This window comes from Jaculus jaculus, chromosome 5 (genome assembly GCF_020740685.1).
Source record: "Jaculus jaculus isolate mJacJac1 chromosome 5, mJacJac1.mat.Y.cur, whole genome shotgun sequence".
Taxonomy (NCBI): Eukaryota; Metazoa; Chordata; class Mammalia; order Rodentia; family Dipodidae; genus Jaculus; species Jaculus jaculus.
In genome coordinates this window covers 77,529,608-77,551,085 of record NC_059106.1, presented here as the reverse complement: position 1 = coordinate 77,551,085, position 21,478 = coordinate 77,529,608, and the positions used below count along the sequence as shown (strand labels likewise).

At 43.3% G+C, this 21,478-nt stretch overlaps 1 protein-coding gene across 5 annotated transcripts in view; it reads right to left on the bottom strand.

The window, feature by feature from the left end:
• The window catches only part of Foxj3 (forkhead box J3), a 131,552-nt gene extending 115,216 nt beyond the window's left edge, over window positions 1–16,336 (bottom strand). For 3 of the 5 annotated variants that reach the window (XM_004670481.3, XM_045149447.1, XM_045149448.1), the window contains exon 1: window positions 15,855–15,978. The gene's annotated coding sequence lies outside the window, so the exon portion shown is untranslated. Of the gene's footprint in view, window positions 1–7,804; window positions 7,909–15,080; window positions 15,456–15,854; window positions 15,979–16,241 lie in introns of those variants that run through there. The other 2 variants (XM_045149445.1, XM_045149446.1) reach the window with 2 other exon arrangements.
• Between the last annotated feature and the right edge of the window lie 5,142 nt (window positions 16,337–21,478).

Sequence of the window (21,478 nt, the reverse complement as noted above, 5' to 3'; positions counted from 1 at the left end):
ACGAGAACAGCAGACAGGTTTACTATCATCTGTCTTCTGTTCAATCAACAATGGCTGCCTCAAGTGCCTGAGAAGGTCATGTCTGAACAACCAAAAAGTAGTAATTATTAGTTATGATTATGGTAAAAAGGTAACATGAAAACCATGTACATGTTTCCCTAATTCAGATCACTGAATGAATTCAGAAATGCAGATCTGGTTTACTTCCTTTGAACTAGCAGAAACTCTAGATTCACGGAAAGTAGCAAAAGCCAGATATATTAACTAAGATTCTCTGAATGTACTTATTAAATTCCTGGTCTCATATTAAAAAAGGAAGAAGATAGCATGGTATCTGCTCAAGATGTTTATAAGAAAAAGCTACATGAGGGCTAGGGAGGCACATGCATCTAAGGATCTTTTGCAGTAGCAGGAGACACTGGCACACCCATTCTCTCTCCCTCTTTTCTTGCAAATAAATAAATAAAACATTTTTTAAAATGCTACATAATATAAACTTGGTGGGGTTCGTGGATTTGGGTTACTCCTCCCCCCCACCAAGGTAGGGTCCCTCACACTACTAGTCCAGGCTGTTCTGGAAACTGTAATCCCAGGCTGACCTCAAATTTACAGTGACCCTCCTACTTCTATCTCCCAAGTGCTGGTATTAAAAGTATGCACCATCACACAGGCTTACAGGTGGTTTTAATCCACTTGAAAAAGGTAGTTAAGAGTCAGTGGTGTCTGGGACCACAATTCAGTGGCAGAGCACATGGTTAACAGGTGCTCTGGGTTTAATCTTTAGCATAATAATAATAACAATAATAAAGTAGACTTAAAAAGAGCCAAAGGAAGCTATGACAGACCACAAACTATAATTCCAAGAGAAAAATATACCCTGTTCCTTATGAATATAATTAAAGTAACACACGCAGAAGATTCCAACAGCAGCAACGTTGGGTGCGGGTGGAAGGCTGTAGTTAAATGTGACCCAGAGGGCAAATAACCCTCTCCGTATTGTTTCACTATGCATCTGTCTACTATTATAATACTGGCTCCTAGTAAGTCAATATATGTCAAATTAACTTCATATTTCCCATAATGTCTAGCATGTTCTGTACATAATATCCCAAAGTATTTGCTGAACTAATGTGAAGAAAAGGTCTGATTTGTATTTCAAAAAGAACAATTAGAGTTGTGTATAGGAGAGATAAAGGAAAAGAATCAAATTATGACAAAAAGGTAAGGAGAAGGAAATGCAGCTGTAGTGCTGATGCCTGTAATCCCAGTATTTAGGCATGAGGCAAGAGGGTTGCTACAAGTTCAAGAAAGACCTTGTCGCAAAACAAAGAATATAACGGTAAGGAGAGCTACAGTTAGGATAAGAGATGTGAGAAACACAACCAAATGCGACACAGAGACCCTGTCTGGATCTTAAGTCCATTAAAAGCCAATCACAGAAGCTCAGATGGTAAAAGCACTTGTTCCACAAGTGTAACACCTGGGTTCACATTGGCTCAGATGGTAAAAGCACTTGTTCCACAAGTGTAACAACTGGGTTCACATTGCACCACCAACGTGAAAGCGAGGCACAGCAATGCTGTAATGCTAGTCCTGAGATGGAAACATGGGATCCCTGAGGCTTGCTGGTTAGCTAGCTACTCCAGTTGAATCATTAAGTGCCAGGTTCACTGAGAAACTCTTGTTTCAATAAATAAGGTGGATGTGGATGGGCTGCAGAGATAGCCTAGCAGTTAAGGCTAGGGACCCAGGTTCAATTCCCCAGGACCCAAGTAAGCCAGATGCACAAGGTGGCACATGCATCTGGAGTTCATTTGCAGTGGCTGGAGGCCTTGGGGCGTCCATGCAATGTGAGCACGCACTCTCTCCCTGTCTCTCTGTCTCTCTGTCTCCCCCTCTCCCCCCCCCCATGGTGACAGAGGAGAGGGGAGGGGAAGGGAAAGGGAAGGGGAAGGGAGAAGGAAGGGGAGAGGAAAGGGAGAAGGGAGGGAAAGGGAGAAAGGAGGAGGAGAGGGGAAAGGAGAGGCAAGGCGAGGCGAGGAGAGGAGAGGGGAAAGGGAAAGGACAGGAATAAGGAAAAAGGGGGAAGGGAAAGGATGGAAGGAAAGAGAAAGGGGAAGGAAAAGGTGGAGAGCAATTGAGGAAGATACCTGACATCAACCTCTGGTCTCCACATATACACATGTGCACAACATACATACATCACATACACACACATACACACAAACAAACCAATTGTAAAATGGTATATTTAAGCAATCAGGAATTTTAACTGGAAATTTGATGGCCTCTAAGAAATACTATCAATTGTACATTATTATGTTCAATAATGATATGTGATTATAAAAAAATGTATTTCAAGAAATGCATACTCACATAGGAGTAAAAAGACAGTGTCTACAATTTTCTTTAAAATAAACCAGCATAAAAGAAAAAAGGAATTTGAGATTATGTAGAAAGTCTTAATTGTTGAAGCTAAACGTATTTAAAACTTTTTTTGTAGGCTGAGAGGTTGAACCCAGGACCTCATACATGCTAGGCAGATACTCTGCCACTGAGTTCGATCACCAGCTTTCTTTTAACTTTTCATTTTGAAACAAAGTCTAAGTTGCCCAGACTGGCCTTGAAGTCATTCTGTAGCCCGAGTAGGCCTTCAATGTATGACCCTCCTTAAGCCTTCAAAAGTAGCTGGAATTACAGGCCTGCATCACCTGGTCTGGCTTCAATTTTACATGCTTTTGAGTATGTCCAACAGTGCAGGTAGACAGAAGTCTTTTGGTTGTTACTTGTTCAATTCTAGCATGGTACAATTAATTCTTTTTCTTTTCTTTCTTAAATTTCAGGAAGCTAAAAATGACTGGTACTTCTGAGAAAACAACATACACTTAATCAAAAGAAACAAGTACTCATTCGATAGCTCTTAATAGGAAATCTCTTAGTCTACTCAAAGAACGTTCTTGTTAATTAATATGAGAACTGGATATAAGCCAAGGTTGTGACTCGGCTGCTACAAAGAAGCAAAATATGACCTTAGGCTTCATTACACAAACAGCACCCAGATCAAGAAGGGTAACAGCTCCATGAACTCTTCACGGGTTAGTTCACAGCAGAGTAAGTGTATGTTGAGTAGTGAGCAGGGCAGGTTAAGAGCACTTTCAAGGTAGAACACTAGCACAGCGAGGAATACGCACTAGTGAGTTTAGAACCAAATGTCAAAACCCTGATTAAAAAGAAAAGGTGAGAGCCGGGCGTGGTGGCGCACGCCTTTAATCCCAGCACTTGGGAGGCAGAGGTAGGAGGATTGCCATAAGTTCAAGGCCACCCTGAGATGACAGAGTTAATTCCAGGTCAGCCTGGACCAGAGTGAGACCCTACCTTGAAAAACCAAAAAAAAAAAAAAAAAAAAGAAAAGGTGAAAGCCGGGCGTGGTGGGGCACACCTTTAATCCCAGCATTCGGGAGGCAGAGGTAGAAGGATTGCTGTGAGTTTGAGGCCATCCTGAGATTGCATAGTGAATTCCAGGTCAGCCTTGGCTGGAGTGAGACCCTACCTCAAAAAAAAAAAAAAAAAAAAAAAAAAAAGGTGGGAGAGAAGAACTGCTCCTAAGATCAGTATACTCTCAACATTTTGAGTCAAAGAAATAACCAAGAAGTGTCAGCTCCTCTTAAAGCCATCCATGAATATCTACACCCTAAATGCACTCAGTTCTTCAAACAAGCATGCTAGTCCTTCTGCCTTTCTAGTTAGAAGAATCACAGGATTCTGCCACATGCCAATGCTATCTCTGTGACTGTCTCCCAAAGTAAAAACTGTGATCTCTGCTGGCAGGAGCCCTGTCTGTTACTTATGACCCTGGTATTTAGTGCAGATGGCAAATGAATAAGCAATCAAATAAGAAATGAATGAATCTAATGCTCCTGAATTAGAAACAGCGCCTTTAGGAAACAGTGTGGTTTCTCTTATTAGAAACCTGCAGAGAATGAAGCTTAAGTCTTGTTTTCATTATAAACTAGGGTGTCACTTTCAGGTCATTTACTGACAATTACTGTAAGCAAGCATCAGATTTTGGTTCCTTTAAAAGGACAAATTAGGGCTGGAGAGATGTCTTAGTGGTTAAGGTGTTTGTCTGCAAAGCCTAAGGACCCAGGTTCAATTCCCCAGAACCCACATAAGCCAGAGATGCACAAGGTAGAGCATGAGTCTGGAGTCATTTGCAGTAGCTAGAGGCCCTGGTGTGCCCCATTCTGTAGATGCCTCCTTCTCTCTTTTTCTTTCAAATATATTTTTTAAAGGACAAATTAGGGCTGGGAGGAATGGCTTAGCAGGTAAGGCGCTTGCCTGCAAAGTCAAGGGACCCAGATTCAATTTGCCAAGACCCATGTAAGCCAGATGCACAAGGTGGCACATGCTTCTGGAGTTCATTTGCAGCAGCTGAAGGCCCTAGCACGTCCATTCTCTCTATCTGCCTCTGCCTCCCCCCCACCTCTCTCTCTCTGTCAAATAAATAAAATAAATAAATAAAAAGTTTTTTTATAAAGGACAAATTAATTTCTTGAAATGACATAAAAAAATTAAATCATCTAACACATTCACAATTTAACAAGCTAAACAGGTAATTTATCAAACCAATTTATCTATATAACTGCTTAAAAAGCAAAATACTTTAGGCTGGAAAGATGGCTTAATGGTTAGGGTGCTTGTCTGCAAAATCTAAGAACTCATGTTCCAATCTCTAGATCCCATGTAGCCAGATGCTCAATGACACAAGCATGCAATGTCATATATGCGCACAAGGGGGCACATGTGTCTGGAGTTCATTCCCAGTGACTACCTCTCTCCCTCCCTCTCTCTCTCAAAATATGTAATAATTTTTAAAAATCTTGGGGGAAAAAAGCAAAATACTTCAATAGTACCAAATGTCTAAACTGGTCTTCAGATGAGTCACATTTTCCAAGTTGTCATCTGAACCATAAAAATCATGTTGTTGTTGTTTTGTTCTGTCTACAAAAAATGAAAAAGAATTATGTTAAATGTAGAGACAGGTTTTCAAAAGAAAATTTAAATTACCCATTGTTATACTTTTCCCTCCTATTTAGTTTCACTCCTCTATATACTGACGGTATTCCTACCCATCAGTTAAGGGACAGTTAAGTCTCATATTTGCAGAGTGACCCAGGCATCGTTACTAGAATCAAGTTCAGGAGTGATCTCTAATTTTGCAGGCATATACTTTTATAAATTGAGACTTAACCTGAAAGTTTTCAGTTTCTTTCCCATTCTCACCCTCAGAATTCTAAAGCAGAAAAATTCAGATTGAAGCAAAAATGTTTCCAATGACAAGAAGTAGAACTAAATTTAACAAGGGGAAGTTGCCCCCAGTAGTCTTATGCCTCTTAAGCCTACCAGGGTCATAAAATATGCTCTGCTCTAAGTAATTTAAGATCACTTGGGATCAAAAAAGCCTTTCATTTTTACCTCAAAAATCTAAAATCTGTTCCTCACTAACATGTACATTTTTTAAGAAAAATAAAGTACAAGAATAGCAGGACAGGGCTGGAGAGATGGCTTAACAGTTAAGCACTTGCTAGTGAAGCCTAAGGACCCCGGTTCGAGGCTTCATTCCCCAGGACCCACATTAGCCAGATGCACAAGGGGTCGCACACGCATCTGAAGTTCATTGGCAGTGACTAGAGGCCCTGGCATACCCATTCTCTCCCTCCCTCTCCCTCTCTCTCTCTCTCTCTCTCTCTGTCACTCTCAAATAACTAAATAAAAATAAACAAAAAATTTTTAAAAATTAAAAATAAAAAAAGAATAGCAGGACAACACAAGGTCTGGGTTCTACTGTCTGCTCTCCTACTAAACAAATAATTAGGTGATATTAACTCAGTTTGTACCTCATTTTCCCCATTTGTCAATAGAATATCACTTAACTATCTATGGCAAGGCTACTGACTACTAGGCTCCATGATGCAACAGATCAAAGAAAATTTTCTCAAAAAAACATACATACAGAGCTGGAGAGACAGCTTAGTGGTTAAGGCACTTGCCTGCAAAGCCTAAGGACCCACAAAAGGCAGATGCACAAGGTGGAAAATGCACCTGGAGTTCAATTGCAGTGGCTGGAAGCCCTGATACACCCATTCTCTCTATCTGCCCCCCCCCCCAATAAAAAAGAAAAAAAACCCTAAAATTAAAAAAACATCATCCAAATGCAAGATGGGAATGTTTCAAAATTATACATACTCTACATAAATAATAAGAAACATGATTTCCTCTGATATACAAAGCTAATGTTCCTGATGGTGATTGCTATCCATGCATACATGATAGTTAGCATGCATACATACATACATACACTTCACATTTGGCCTATCTTGTGTAAAGAATGATAGATTCGCAGACATAATGAAAACAGCAGAAACATTATTCATCTCCTGCCACAACAGTCGGTGCCATCTTCATTGAGAAGAACCAACCTACTGCTGCACAGCTGGCTGTTTTGACTTAGTTCATTTCCAAGCATTCTACTGCCAAGCCACAGAAATTTATTTAAAGCTATTTTTAGTAACTCAATAAGTATCCATCAGTCAAAACCTAGGATCTAAACCTACTGCAACCATATTACACCCCTCCCAAACCCATTCTTTGTAAGCAAACACATGAAAATATTAGTTAAGTTCCAGTAGTCTTGCACCCTAATTCATTTTCTATCACAGAAATTATCAAAAACTAATCCTATTAATGGTTTCAAATAAAGGGTAGATGTCACCCTCAGGAAAAAGATTTCAGGCTTGAGAGATGGCTTAGTGGTAAGGTGCTCACCTGCAAAGCCTAAAGACCCATGTTCAACTCTCCAGGTCCCACATAAGCCAGACGCATGAAGTGATGCAAGTGCACAAGGTCACACATGTGCACAAGGGGGCCCACACATCTGGAGTTCAATTGAAGTGGCTGGAGACACTGGCATAGCAATTCATTCTCTCTCATTTAAAATAAAAAGGCCAGCCGGGCGTGGTGGCACACGCCTTTAATCCCAGCACTCGGGAGGCAGAGGTAGGAGGATTGCCATGAGTTCGAGGCCACCCTGAGACTCCATAGTGAATTCCAGGTCAGCCTGGGCTACAGTGAGACCCTACCTCGAAAAACCAAAAAAAAATAAAATAAAATAAAAAGGCCAGTGTGTTGGGTTTGCCTCAAAAAAAAAAAAAAAAAAAAAAGCAGATTTAAACTGCTAGGGTTTTTAGTAAATGTGACCTAACACCTCACCAAACTCTTCTCATCAACCAGAAGATCCATCTGAATGTCCTGACACAACTGCACTAAGCAAAGGCTCCCTCCAACTAGGATAACATCAGTTGTAGCTTTCTGCTTTGTACTTCAGATGAAAACTTTGCCTATCAGTTGAGTAGACAGGCAAAATATCCTTCAGAGACAAAGTCATTATGGAATATGGCCATCACTTCAATGGAACTCAAGACCCTCCCCTACACATAATTTGGAGGTAAAGAAAAACAGACAGCATAGGATGTTTCTAGAAACTAAAAATTCTCAGACTATATGCTACACTCTAACAATTCCTTCTACTGCACTTCCTAAGCTTGGGTGCCTGACATTTTACCACTGAAAGCGAGAAATAAGTCAAACATTGCAGTATTAATAATATAAACCCAATTACACCAAAATGAAATCACAGTAGGTTTACAGTAAAATTCCTAGAGTAACCAAAGTAGCTTAGAAATGAAGTGTCAAAGTAAGAGTTCTTATTAAATAGGGCCATAATTATACCACATCATATACTTACTGCTTATTCTATATTTTATCTTCTTATAGTAATTAAGTTGGACACCTTACGTCATCTGTTTTGTGTTTCATTTTTGTCTGAATCCCATAAGAGTATTAATCAGTCTGAAAAACATGACATTCTCAGATTATCAGTTGATATGTAAGTTAAACAATTAGCAGTCAAAGGTACCTAGCTACAAAAGGTTATTTAAAATACGTAGAATGCCATTGTTATAAATATAAGTACAACATCTGGTTCCATGTAACAAAGCTATTTCCATACCCCAACAGATGGCCCATGGTAATAATGCTTTGCTAATCTGGTTATAACAAATTCTATTAAATTAAAAATCCTGTACAACAGATGCCTTTTCCAATTTCAGTATAAGACAATCTCTTTAACCAAAACACTATACTCTGGTTATTTGTGCACTAACATCCAGTCACACCAGGTAAGATATTCAAATTTTTTACAGCTAATGCCACTGTGGTATTTTCTGGACTGCAGATACAGAACCTCCTCTCAGATTGAAAGGCTAACTGTTCAAAATGAAAAATATTGAATTAAGACTGCAAAGAGATAAAAGTGAGCTTCAGGTCTCTCAAGCCAAGTTTTTAAACAGTGTCAATGTGTAAAGCCAAACAGCAAAGAACATTCAAAGTATGTCATTGTGAGTCGCGATGCTATTAGCAGGAACAAACAAAAGAACACATATGGAATGTCTAAATAACATATATCTGTGTGTACTATGGCTTTAGGTCCACATTTAAAAGAAATGTGGGTGCAGTATCAAGTTAATTTCACTGCTTCTCCAACTATATTCTAACTCTCTAGTCTTCATATTCTAGTCATACCCTTACTTGAAATACTGCCCTCTATTAATTTGTAAGCAGTAAGCAGAACAGTATGATTAAGAAGTAATGAGCCGAGAGTGGTGGCACACACCTTTAATCCCAGCACTCAGGAGGCAGAGGTAGGAGGATCATCTTGAGTTTGAAGCCACCCTGAGAATACAGAGTGAATTCCAGGTCAGCCTGGGCTAGAGTGAGAATCTACCTGGAAAAAGAAAAAAAAAAAAAAGGAAGGTAATGAGGCAGGCGTGGTGGCACATGCCTTTAATCCCAACACTGGGAAGGCAGAGGTAAGAGGATCGAGGCCACCCTGAGACTACATAGTGAATGCAAGATCAGCCTGGCCTAGAGTGAAATCCTACCTCAAAAAAAAAAAAAAAACCTAAAATATAATAAGATAAGTAATGAGTTTTAAAACTCCAAGAGTTCAAATGTGAAGGGGCAGAAAGATTGTCACAGTCACAAGTTGGGACATTATGCACAGAAACACTGCTTCTCCCCTATAACTGCCCCCACAATGCATGACCCACAATCCCCATGGGATTGACCTGCATCCCCCACCAGGAGGGCCTCTTCAGAAAAAGGGCAGGGATGAAGAAAAGGATGGTACCAACATGTGTTGTTTACATACTAAGCATGTCTATATCTAATAAAAATAAATTTAAAAAAAAAAGATAAAACCTGTCAAGGGCTGGAGAGATGCTTAGCAGTGAAGGCACTTGTTCAATACCCCAGGACTCACATAACCAGATGCACAAAATGGCACATGTGTCTGGAGCGTGTCTGCAGTGGCTGGATGCCCTGGTATGCCTATTCTCTCTACTCTATCTGCCTTTCTCTTTCCCTCAAATAAACATATAAATATTTTTTTTAAGTTCAAATCCTGGCTCTTCCATTCCTTAGTATATACCCTTAGGCAAGTTCCTTCATCTCTCTCTGTGCCCATTTCCTTGTCTATAGAACGTTGATAGTAATTCTACATTTTAGGTATTGTTGTGAGGCACATATAATGCGTGTATTTAGGATATATCTATATGTTGGCAGTAAGCTCTCAAACTATTACTAATACTACTACCATTATCAGTGAAGCTATGAAAGAAGACAGAAATATGAAATGACTATCTTAAAATAGCAAACAAGTAACAAAATTCTGCTTAAGTCTTCATTTTGTTTTGTTGTTTTTTTGAGGCAGAGTCTCGCTCTAGCCCAGACCAATATGGAAGTCACTCTATAGTCCCAGGCTGGCCTCAAACTCACAATGATCATACCTCTGCCTCCTGAGTGATGAGATTAAAGGCATGCTACACCACACCGAGCTTGTCTTCATTTTTTTTAAACATTTTATTTATTTGAAAGAAAGAGGCAAAGAGAAAAAGAAATGATGGGGATGTGCCAAGGCCTCCAACCCCTGCAAACAAATTCCAGGCACATGCACAACCTTGTGCATCTGGCTTACATGAATACTAAGGAATCAAACCTGTGTCCTTAGACTTTGCAGGCACGTGCCTTAACCACTAAGCCATCTCTCCAGCTGGAAGTCTTTATTTTAAATCCCAAATATTAATCATTGAGATCCAGGGGCTCCCAAGCTGACCGTGGCAGTCCATAGCTGCTATAATCCCAGCCCTCAGGAGGCAGAAGTGAGAGAACATCTCCAAGTTCAAGATATCAGCTTACTGTACATGGCAAGTTCAAAGGTAACCATAAACTACACAGCAAGACCCTGTCTCAAAATAAACATAAATTTTTAGGGCTGGGGAGATGGCTTAGCGGTTGAGCGCTTGCCTGTGAAACCTAAGGATCCTGGTTCGAGGCTTGGTTCCCCAGAACCCACGTTAGCCAGATGCACAGGGGGCACACGCATCTGGAGTTCATATGCAGTGGCTGGAAACCCTGGCATGTCTATTCTCTCTCTATCTGCCTCTTTCTCTCTGTCAGTCTCAAATAAATAAAAATAAACAAAAAAATTTTTAAAAGTAAATAAATAAACTTTTAAATATGTTTTACTTATTTGACAGAGAAAAAAGGAGAGACAGAGGAAGAGAATGGGTGAGCTAGGGCCTCCGGCTACTGCAAACAAACTCCAGACACGAGCACCCCCTTGTGCACCTGGCTAATGTGAGTCCTGAGGAATCGAACCTAGGTCCTTTGGCTTTGTAGGCAAATGCATTAACCACTAAGCCATCCCTCCAGCCCAAAAATAAAGTTTTAAAGAATAGTGATTTCCTCAAGTGAAGTGGATTTTCCAGTCCCCTTGAGCCTTGGGAATTTCCAGAGGGATCCCGTAAGATGCACACAGAAGAAATGTCAGGGCCAAGCACTAAGACCTATTTCTTCCATCAGACCTAATATGTAATGCAAGGCAAGTCACCACACCTTCAGAGGACTCATCTCTTTCTCACATTAAGGAGTTTGTTGTGTGATCAATGGAGATAACATGTATGTAAACCATGAAAGCTCTACATGAATGTTCAAGGGCCATCCATGCCTTATTCATCTTTATACCCTGATGCCTCAAAGAGCACAGGTCATGAGCTAAAAGTCATGAAGGATTTGCAAGGTAAAGATTAGTTGATAATGATGAAGAGTTTCCATGTGTAAGGATAGACAAAAAAATTACTGTATATTCACAAAGTAGATTTGGCAATAAAATGACTGAAATACTGATACACACTACACCATCAACGACCTATAAAACATGCTAAGTGAAAAACACCAGACATAAAAGACATTCAAATGAAATAGCATTATGCCATCTATAGGAAAGGACATCAGTGGTTGGCTCAGACTAGGGAAGCAGGAAGGATATAGGGAGTGGCTGCTACAGGTATGGAATTTCTTTTTGAAATGTTCCAAAAAGCTTTGTGGTAATGGCTGTGTTTAGCAATATATGTTAAAAGCCACTTGGAGGGGTGGCTAAAGAGATGGCTCAACAGTTAAGGTGCTTGCCTTCAGAGCCCAAAGACCCAAGTTTAATTCCCAGTACCCACGTAAAGCCAGATGCACAAAATGACCCATAGAACTGTAGGTCCTGCCATGCCCATTCTCTCTGTCTCTCTTCTATCTCTGTGGCTTAGCCATTAAGGTGTGCTTGTCTGCAAAGCCAAAGGACCTAAGTTCAATTCCCCAGGACCAACATAAGCCAGATGCACATGTGTCTGGAGTTCATCTGCAGAGGCTGAAGATCCTGGTGCACCCATTTTCTTTCTTTCTTTCTCTTTCTCTCAAATAAATAAATAACATTTTTTAAAATGTACTTTAAAAAAAATTAAGGACTGGAGAGATGTGTTTAGCAGCTCAGGCACTTGCTTGCAAAAGTAAGGACCCAGGTTCAATCCCTCAGTAACTACATAAACCAGGCACAAGGTGGCTGGGGCATGCATCTGAAGTTCATTTGCAGTGATTAGAGGTCCAGATATGCCCATTCATTCTCATTCATTCATTCAGTCAACCTCTTTCCCTCCCTTCCTGTGTGTGTGTGTGTGTGTGTGTGTGTGTGTGTGTGTGTGTGTGTGTGTATCCTCTCTCCTCAAATAATTTTTTTGTATCTTTAAGGCAAAGAAACTTTTATTTTATTTCTATTTTATTCTATTTTTGAGAGACAGAGAGAGGGAGAAGGAAGCAGAGAGAAAGAGCACACTAGGGCCTTTCAGCCACTGTGAACAAACTCCAGATACATGCGCCCCCTTGTGTGAATGTGCGACATTGCATAGCTGCATTACTTCTGCATCTGGCTATAAATGGGACCTGGAGAGTGGAACAAGGCTAGCACCTTAACCAAGCCATCTGTGCAGCCCATATGAAATTCTTTCTAAAAACCATTTAGTTGTTCACTTTAAATGTATATGTGATTTTTATCTCAAGAATCTGTTTCTTTTTTTAAAATATCTATCTCTCTCTCAAATAAATAAGCAAATTTACAGAAAAAAAGGGCTAGAGGATGGACCCACGTAAACCATAAGGGGGTGCACATGTTTGAAGTGCAAGTACAGGGCTGGAGGCCCTGGCATGCCAATTCTCTCTCATTAAAAAAAAAGGCAGCCGGGCGTGGTGGCGCACGCCTTTAATCCCAGCACTCGGGAGGCAGAGGTAGGAGGATTGCTGTGAGTTCGAGGCCACCCTGAGACTCCATAGTGAATTCCAGGTCAGCCTGGGCTAGAGTGAGACCCTACCTCGAAAACCAAAAAAAAAAAAAAAAAAAAGGCAGTCTGAGCTGGAGAGATGGCTTAGCGGTTAAGTGCTTGCCTGTGAAGCCTAAGGACCCCGGTTCGAGGCTCAGTTCCCCAGGTCCCACGTTACCCAGATGCACAAGGGGGCGCACGCATCTGGAGTTCGTTTGCAGAGGCTGGAAGCCCTGGCGCGCCCATTCTCTCTCTCTCCCTCTGTCTGTCTTTCTCTCTGTGTCTGTCGCTCTCAAATAAATAAATAAATAAATTTTTTAAAAAGGCAGTCTGTTGGGCTTGTCTAAAAAAAGGGGGTTGGGCTGGGGAGATGGTTCAGTAGTTAATAAGCATATTGTGGCCTCATTCAAAAACACCTAAAGGCATAAGAAACTCCCTAATATCTTCAACTGTTCAAAATCTAGAAAGAAATTCACTTCATTTTCATTACAAAACCAAACAGAGGACTGAAGAGATGGCTCAGCTGGTAAGGCCCTTGCCTGCAAAGCCTAACAACCCGGGTTCAATTCTCCAGTATTGATGTAAAGTCAGATGCAGAGTGGTGCATGCATCTGGAGTTCATTAGCAGTGACTATAGGGCCTGGTGCACCCATATTCATATTCTCTCTGTGCAAATAAACTAAAGCATTTAAATTAAAACAAAAACAGAAAAAAGAAACTCAGATTCATCTAACTAAAAAATCCAAATCACCATCTATATACCTCTCCTTACCATAAAAAATGAAAATCATGGACTGGAGATATGGCTCAGCAGTTAAGATGCTTTTGCCTGCAAAGACTAAACTACCTGGGTTCGATTCCCCAGTACCCATGTAAACCCGACGCACAAGTGGTGCACACATCTGGAGTTCATTTGAAGTGGCTGGAGGCCCTGGTGCACCTGCACTACCCCTTCCCCCACTCCCCTGTCCTGCTTGCAAGTAAATACATATTTTTAAAAAATGGAAATCACTTGCTCCAAAAAAATGGAGTAATTACTCTTTGTCAATAAATAAGTGCTAAGGTTTAAAAGGAATATTCTCTCATAGCTATAGTGATCTATATTCCCTGTAAAGAAAACAATGTGTATGGTCTCAAAAGAGCAAAACACAGGAAGATGAAAATGTTAACCTGGATGAAACATTAAGAAATAAAACACATGCTTCAAACCAGTGTCAAGGGCTGGAGAGATGGCTTAGTGGTTAAGGTGCTTGCCTGCAAAGCCAAAAGACTCAGGTTCAATCCCCCAGGACCCACATAAGCCATATGCACAAGCACGTGAAGATTGTTTACATCAGCTGGAGACCCTGGCTCACCCTTTCTCTCTCCCTCCCTCTCTCCTTCCCTCTTTCTCTCTTGCTCAAATAAATAAATAATTAAAAAAAGTGTCAAGGGACAGAACTCAATAGTACTCAATATAAAAGGGAGGGAAGACGGGTGTGGTGCTGGCGAAAGCCTTTAATCACAGCACTCGGGAGGCAGAGGTAGGAGAATCGCCATGAGTTCGAAGCCACCCTGAGACTATAAAGTGAATTCCAGGTCAGCCTGGGCTAGAGCAAGATTCTACCTCAAAAAGAAAGGAGAGATGGCTCACCCATTAAGGGAGTTTGTCTGCAAAGCCTTACTACCAGAGCCAGAGTTTGATTCCCCAGGAACCACGTAAAGGCAGATGAATAAAGAGGTGCATGCATCTGGAGTTCATTTGCAGTGGCAAGCGACCCTGGTACACCCACTTTCTTTCTCTTTCTGCTTGCAAATAAATATTTTTTTAGAGGAGGGGAAAAAAAGTGGAATAAAAGAGCTTTCAGGAAAGAAGTAACTAAATAGGTGAAAACTACTTCTACTGCAAGAAAAGAGCTATATAAGTAACACTCCTATGCAAGCTTGTTCACTAGGGAACAAAACAGAAAGAAAAAATTAAAGGAAACATAGGGAAAGGTGTAAAAAAATGACTAGTAATCTTATCTCCCTATATTCATCCACTCATTCAAAAACCACCCAAGGCATCAAAGACTTTCACGGTACCATCACGGAACAGAACAACCTAGGCCAAACGTACCCACAAAAAGCTGACAGAAATGAAAACTGTAATACACCTCAGTGCATCAGAAGCAAGCACTTACTCTCTTGAGGGCTTCAGCGGTAGAGAAAAGAACAAGAACTAATGAGAGAATAAATGTCAATGAAACCCGGTCCCCGGTATGTCCACTACTGGCCTCAATTTCATACAGTACAACTCTACATTCTTCCAGCTAACTAACAAGTCGAGCAAATCAAACTGACCTTAACACCTTCCTCGCTACTCCGAGGAAATCACCGAGGAAAAACCATCCAGATCACCTCCCTCCTTCACCAGCTGCAAAAATGAAGGGAGGGGGAAGGGACGGGACACCCTACCACGTGGGCAGGATGCAACACGCACAGGACAGCAACACGTCCGCATGGAAGGGCTGCCTCTGCCCTAATGCCAGCAAAGGACACCGCGACAGGATGGGCGGGAAGGCAGTCCCCTCGCTCTGGGCCTCCTCACCCCGAAGGGCACCCGCGGGGTACCCAGGGACCACCCGCCTTCCCGGGCTGAAAAGCGCCCCGTAGCTTGAAAGGAAGAAGCCGTCATCGCGCCAGGGATCGGGTCTAGCCCGGACTAAGGGCGCAGGTCACGGAGAGAGGGAGGGAGGAATAGAGAGAGGGAGGGAAGGCGAGATGATCGCAGTCCTCGGACTCGGCGCCCCAGGGATCCACGTCCGGTCCCCCCGGGGCCCCACCTGGGGGAGGGGCGGCGCGCGGAGCCGCCGCTTCCCAGCTGAGGGGCAGCAGCAGCTGAGCAGAAGCGCCGCGCCGCGCCGCGGGGGAGGGAGGGACCGGCCCTCGCCGCCAGCCAGGCCCCGGGCCCCGGGCCGCAGCCCGAGCCGCAGTCCACCGCGCCGCGGCTTCCAGAGCCAGAGGACGTCTCGCCGAGGGCAGCCCCCTTGCCTCGGTCCCGGGAGATGCCCCAGCCCCGCCTCCTCCGCCCGCCGCCCCGACCCGGCGGCCACCCCAGCCGCGGCAGACGCTCACCTCGGGCTGCGCAGGCCGGGACGGCCCGGCCGAGCCCCCGGCCGTGGCGTGCGTCTCCGCCCCTCGGGAAAGGTCCCAACAACGCTTGCTACGAGCGGCCGAGGCCCCGAGCAGCGCCGAGAGCGGCGGCGGCAGCGGGAGCAGCCAACATCCGGGGCCGCGCACCCGGAACTACTTCCCGGCCCGCTCCCCCCCCCCCACACACACACACTCACTCACGCCCACGCCCTCCCCCGCCTCCCGCGACGTCGCTGCGCCAGCGGCCCGGCGTCCTCCGCGGCAGCCCCGCCGCCGTCGCGGGCCGCTTTCGCCCTGCGTGGGATCACTCCGCGGGGACAAGTAGTGCCCGGGGATTCCCGCCGCACTCCTAGGCGCGGCCCCGCTCACCGAGCCGCGGGCGGTTCCGAGAGCCTCGAGGTCCTGGCTCCGTAGAGTGACGTCTGCGGTCGTGGAGTCGGCGCAGGCAGCACGGCGGGGAAGGGTGGCGAGCATCCGCGGCCCTGGACGCTAGGCGAGGATTCCAGCGCTCCGAGGAATGCCACCTCGTGACCTCTTCCCCGCCCCTCAGCCTCCGCCACCTCACCGTAACGGCAGGCACCTTAGAGTCTCAAAAAAAAAAAAAAGAAAAAAGAAAGAAAGAAACGGGCCCTTTCTGGGACTTGGCACGCCGCGAATGCTGCACGCTGCAACCCAGGCACTCGGGACTTTCCTTCGAAACGTCGCGGAGCCCGGGCTCTAGGCCCTCTTGCTGCGGAGAGCCTCCCCCTGCCCTGTCATCCTTGCCCTCTTCGGTACTAGGAAGGCCCTGCCGAGGTCAGACTCTCTAGCCAGGTCATGGTCCTGCTATCAACATGTTGAGCTTGAAGAAGGGAATCTCGGGCTGCCGGTGCACTTTGGAGTTTACGTCTGTGTCTGTCTGCACTGATTCTTCCTCTAAACCCAGGATCACTGATAATCCGCCCAGTAAATTCGCACTCACCTTGGGAGAGATTACCTGCTGTACAAGTCACATCATCTCCCTCCCTACAGCTCCAAGAACTCTCTGGAACTCACAGGCGATGCTCAATATTGGGAATACGTGTGCTGGGTTCATAGAAGGAGAGGGCCTAGAAGGCCTGAATGAATTGACGTTTAAGACTATTTAAATATTTTTTTTAATTATTTATTTATTTATTTGAGAGCGACAGACACAGTGAGAAAGACAGATAGAGGGAGAGAGAGGGAATGGGCGCGCCAGGGCCTCCAGCCTCTGCAAACGAACTCCAGACGCGTGCGCCCCCTTGTGCATCTGGCTAACGTGGGACCTGGGGAACCGAGCCTCGAACCGGGGTCCTTAGGCTTCACAGGCAAGCGCTTAACCGCTAAGCCATCTCGCCAGCCCTTAAATATTTTTTAACATTTTATTTTTATTTATTTGACAGAGAGAGAATGGGCGCACCAGAGCATCAAGCCACTGCAAACGAACTCCAGACACATGTGGCCCCCTTGTGCATATAGCTAATGTGGATCCTGAGAATCGAACCTGGGTCCTTTAGCTTTGCAGGCAAACGCCTTAACTGCTAAGTCATCCCTCCAGTCCCCTGAAGACATTTTTATGTGTTGGTTTGTTTGTTGAGGTAGGGTTTCCCTGTAGCTGACCTCGAATTCAATAGGTAGTCTCATATTGGTCTTGAACTCACAGCAAACCTCCTACCTCAAGCTCCTGTGTATTGGAGTGCTGGGGCTCTTAAGGCCTATGTCACCACACTCCACTCTTGAGGATTTCTTTTGACCTTAGAAGTACTCAATTCCTTCAACAAACATTGTACACCATCCATTTGCAATGCTTCTCCAGGCACTGGGGATTCAAAATACTACTTTTCTATTAATACTTCTGCTAGATTCTGAAGATTTCTTCACTCGTTGATCCAGCAGACGCTTGCCAATCGCTATGAAACTTTAGAGTTTAAGACAAGGCCATGAACAGAAGAAAGAGAAAATAATATCCTTCCCTCTTGGAACTTTTAGGGCAAAGAGAAAGGTTATAAACATAAAAAGAGAATTATGTAGTATGTTAGGGGGTGTTGAATGACACAGGAAAAAGAAAAAGACCAAAACAGGGCTGTAAGGAACCCAAGAAGACAGTGTCATTTTCAGTAGAGCTGCCAGGTGAGGAGTCACATTAATAAGGTAACTGGAATCAGAGACATGAAGAGATGAGGGAATAAGGCCTGTGGCTGTGGCAAAAGCATTCCTGGAAGTGTGAGAAATAGTGAAGAAGCCAGAGCAGGTGAATGGTATGGACAGAGTGAGCTTTTGTAGGCTCCTGTAAGATCAGGATTGTAACCTGCATAGGACTTTGAACAGGAGCAGGGTTTGCTTGGCCTAGAGTTCGTGGTATGAAGACATCAAAAGCATATTGTTGCTGGGGGTGGTGGTGCACACCTTTAATCCCAGCACTCAGGAGGGAGAGGCAGGAGGATCGCCATGAGCTCCAAGCCACCCTGAGACTACATAGTGAATTCCAGGTCAGCTTGAGCTAGAGTGAGACCCTACCTCGAAAAAAAAATAAAAAGATGTTTTTAAAGAAAATCAGGTTGAAAAATATTCCACCTCCTAAAAAAAATTGTAGTGGCCAGGCTGGAGAGATGGCTTAGTGGTTAAGGGGCTTGCCTGTGAAGCCTAAGGACCCATGTTCGACTCTCCAGATTCCACATAAGCCAGATGCACAAAGGTGAAGCAAGCATAAGGTTACACATGCCTACTAGGTGGCACAAGCATCTGAAGTTCAATTGCAGTGGCTGGGACACTGGCACACCAATTCTTTCCCTTTCTCTATGTGTGTGTGTGTGTTTCTTTCTCTGAAACAAAAAATAAATTGTAGTGGCCATAGCAACAGGAGAGATTCTGGGAACTTGTAAGGAGAAAAGCCTTGATTGGAAGGGCAGACCTAGTTCAAATCTAGTATTCTGTAAATTACTTCCTGCATCACCTACATCAAGCTTAGTTTCTCTCACTCGCTGTTCCCATGCCTGTGAAGTGGAAACAATAATCACAACTGCCTAGCCAAAGCAGTCACACACAGGCTTTTGTGAGTTTAAAGCCCCCAAAGAGAGCTGCTGTTACTATGGACAAGGTGGTGTGTCAGTATAGAAAAGAGTAAGCAAGTAGTTTGCTATCTTAGGAGATGGAGTGGAGTGACAGAGAAGGTTGGAGCAAGAGAACCCATAAAGGAGATGGCAAGTCAAGGGACTTAAGAGATAGACATTGTACAAAGTGTAGAGATAAAGTTGCCATTGTTTTCTATCATTTAATGGTCTCCCCACTCACACACACCCCACCCCAGCTTCGAAAATCCTAAATTCCCTGAAAAGAACACAGCAGCACTGGGCTGCAGGATCCCTGCAAGGCCCATGACAGCGCTGGTGGCACACACAGCTGACTCTTCATGTGGCCCCCTCCCCTGGAATTAAATGGAATTCCTTCTGACCCTTTCTCTATAGTTATAAAAGGAAAGGAGAAAATCAGAAATGAATTTCAAATGAGCCAAGACCTTCAAGAGGAAGAAAGATAAGGCAGTTCTTCCTTATTCCCAGCCCTGGAAGAGCCTTCCAGATTTTCTGGATATCTTTACATAAGTTACATATTTGATGCAAAAAAAAAAAAAAAAAAAAAGCTATGCGTAGGCCATTGGGAAGCTCTCAGCATCAATTACTGACATTTAATGACAACACTTGGGTGTTAGTCACTATGCACACTTAAATAGCATAAAACAGTCATTTATCAAGCACCTACTCTGTACCAGGCACTGTGCTAAATACCACAGAGTTAAATGAGAATAAATAGAGAAGGAGACATGTAAATATCCCAATGCAAATTGGTAGAGACTTATATTTGTGCTATGGGAACAGAGACTAGGCAAGGCTTAACTCTGTTCAGTTGCAGGGAAAGCTGCAGGATTTGGAGCAGGGATAGTGACAAAACTTCACCCTTAAAAGGTAAGGGCAATGATAAGTCTCCATAATGGAGCAAGAGTTTGCCATATAGAGACAGAAGCAAGGTTGAGAATACAGAGAAGCTTGTGGGGAGGAGGGTCAACAGAGAGCAGTTCATGTAAAGTTAGAGATGTAAGATAGACACAAAAAAGCAGGGGCGGTAGAAGTTGTGGGCTTACAAGTGGTCATTCAATATTGATGGCTAATGGGAATAACCAACACATACCTCTATGTAAAGCAGTCTTAAATTTACCCACTGGGAGGTTGGCATTAACTTCAGATTATGTCAATAAAGCCAAATGTGGTCCTTCCCAAACAGACTACATTGCCTAGTCACTTTGTGTAGAAAAGTGTAGTTTAGCCAGGCATGATGGCCTTTAATCCCAGCACTCGGGAGGCAGAGGTAATAAGATCACCAGGAGTTCAAGGCCACCCTGAGACTACATAGTGAATCCCAGGTCAGCTTGGGCTAGAGTGAGACCCTACCTTGAAAAGTACAAAAAAAAAGAGAAAGAAGTATAGTTTATAATGTCACCCCCAGTAGAAGAGTAAAATATTTTTTCTAGTTTGACAATTCATTTTCACTGCTGTGCTTATGCCAACACACACACACTCTATCCCTGCTCCTTGTACACTTGTCTCAATCCTTGGTTTACCTCCACTCTCAGAATACATCAAGCTAATTAAAACCATAGTAAAAGACACAAAGGCACCCAGACAGCTGAGCAAACATGAGCAAATGTGTAGATGTAATGAAGTATTGACATTATGTATAAGCAGTTGTGCACTTGAAACTTGGGTGGCAGTAGGTAGAGTGAGTCATGGATGTTCAAATAGAGTGGATGAGCAAATGTTAGAGTGAATGGAACCTAGTTAACAAGGAAAAGGTTCATAGCCCAAAAGAACTTGAAACACTGGGTGTGAATTTGGGAGTTGAATGATGAATTTCGAGTTGTGACTTTATTGGCTAACTTTATGCCTAATGAGCTAAATAAGAACCATTGAAAAACTCCAGGGATGGAGGAGAGTGGTGAATGTTTCGTGTGGCCATTGTGAGATGACTATTTTCCAGTTTCATCTCAATTTTAAAGAAGAGGAAACAGGCTTAGGAGTTGGAGAGTGGCAGAGCCAAGATTTGAACCCTAAACTGTCTGACAGTACAAATGAGAAAAACATCGTTGGCTAACTGGGTCATCAAGATCTGGAATTGTTAGCACAGAGCCAAGCTGACTAATACAGTCTCTTGAGTATTTCTCAGTAGTGTTTCAAAATTCTGGTGGTGTTATCCCTAGGTATAGAAGTTGCATGGGGAAGTATGAGAGGTAAAGGGAATAGGGCATTGAAAAGGCCTTACACAGAGAATTTCAAATTCAGTCTTGATGAGTAGACTCAGGCAAGCCTTCATAAGCTGAATGGCAGGTATCACATACCACAGGGTCTAGGAAAGTTATAACAATTGTTAGGATTGAGTCTTCTTATAAGACAAGGATTATGCCCATTCATTTTTAAACATGGCACCATTATTTTATCAGGTACCCACGTAGTAATTGTAAATTTTTGTTTTTGTTTTTAAGGTAGGGTTTCACTCTAGCCCAGGCTGACCTAGAATTCCCTATGTAGTCTCAAAGTGGCCTCAAACTTATGGCAAGT